A 1,583-nucleotide genomic window follows, 5' to 3' on the forward strand; every position below is an offset into this window, starting at 1 on the left:
ATTACATAAGGTAATAAATGTTAACAATAAAAACGTAACACAACTAATATAAAATGAGTATGTATTATCACAAAATATATGACACGTACTTAATACATGTACTAAGTTCTACTTAACAATATTGATGATCGTGATGAACTGCTAACGCAAGGTCCACATTTTTGTTATTGCTGAGATTTCTTTAGCGGATGCCCTTTTAAGGCTTGTTTTCCTCTCAATGCGTTCCTTTTTTGTTGATGTAAATCTAATCTGAGGATCAATATATCTTTTAGAAGACTTTTTTTGTGGAACAAACTCCTTACTTATTTAGGATGTTTTTTACAATTAGCTACATTATTTATTAAAGATAAATGATGGTGTATTTTAGTCACAGTAGCCTCATCAAATTTGTGAAAATCTATATTTTGTAATTTTCTTTGTAAGATTATTGGTAAATACTTGAAAATACACATTCCGTATACAAAACCGAAAACGTCTAAAATCAGTTTATTGTAAACATAAGCAGATGACAGAAGCAAAATAATGGCAACGTCGGTACGGTTCGGGCAGTATAGCCTCTCGTTTTTCTTTGAACCAGTTGTCACTCAAGTGAGTGACTCATTAGTGTCGTTTTTGAATACCGAAAGTTGACTTTAGTTAGGGACCACTCATCTCACCCTAACGTGAGTGGCAGATGAATGAGAGTTGGATTTGAGATGAGTAGCGTATGAGTGGCGTTCTTGAATTCGGGTCAATTGAAGTCAATGAAAGCTGAGAAAAAAACCAACTGACCATTTGTTCCTTTACATTTTCTTTGCGATAATTCTTACGATACATATCATATCATATGTTTTAATACGTTATCATATCTTACATGTTATATATGCAAAATATGTTTTGTAAAATATTCCGATTTATTGAGTGCAAATTGGCCTGGGGGTTTCACACCAGTGTGGTTTTCCAAATATAAAATAAAATAAAAAAGTATACTTCCTGGCACTTTCTCAATATATTCAATCAAAAAATAGTTAATGCTATAAATGAGATTATGTACCAAACAAACGTACGTTATATGAAGGCTTTCACGGCCGGTTAAATTACATTTAGGAATGTTTTCCGGGCTTTGAAGCCGTGGTCTATCGGAATTTCTTCCTGACGTTTCGTCCAAAACTGCGGTGGACATTTTCAAAGGCGATGAGACAGTGGGCGAAGTGATCTCCCGTGCTTTCCGACTAGGACTGATTCAACTGCTGTGTTGGAACATATTTATTTCAGCTAAGTTTACAAACTTCTTACTGCTACTTACTCTACGGATCCTTAGTGCTAACATCGCTAGAGTGTCTAACACTCTGTGTATCTTAAGATATATCATCATATGACTTAATCTAAATTAACCTAACTACCTAATCTAAATCTAAACCTAACAGCCTCTCTTGCTTCCTATAACTAACTTAAAGTTAGCCCATGGTCCTCGATGTGGTGCAGGAACTGGTCATCGCATGGGGTACACGTCTTCTTCTTAGACTGTGTCCGCAGGGAGAGGTCTGCGGTCACAGTTGAACTTCTTGGTGCAAGAAACTCTGACGGTGGGATTCTTGCTGTGC

General features: G+C 35.8%; 1 long non-coding RNA gene across 1 annotated transcript; it reads right to left on the reverse strand.

Annotated features, from left to right (window-relative positions):
- Positions 1–44: 44 nt before the first annotated feature.
- LOC125503446 lies at positions 45–674 on the reverse strand. The gene is made up of 2 exons (XR_007280865.1): positions 303–674; positions 45–249 (listed from the first exon to the last, which is right to left on the reverse strand). It is a non-coding gene; the product is annotated as an uncharacterized LOC125503446 (long non-coding RNA).
- Positions 675–1,583: the final 909 nt, after the last annotated feature.

Source organism: Dendroctonus ponderosae, unplaced genomic scaffold, assembly GCF_020466585.1.
Source record: "Dendroctonus ponderosae isolate FM_Combo_2020 unplaced genomic scaffold, Dpon_F_20191213v2 Dpon_F_20191213_2, whole genome shotgun sequence".
NCBI classification, from domain to species: Eukaryota; Metazoa; Arthropoda; class Insecta; order Coleoptera; family Curculionidae; genus Dendroctonus; species Dendroctonus ponderosae.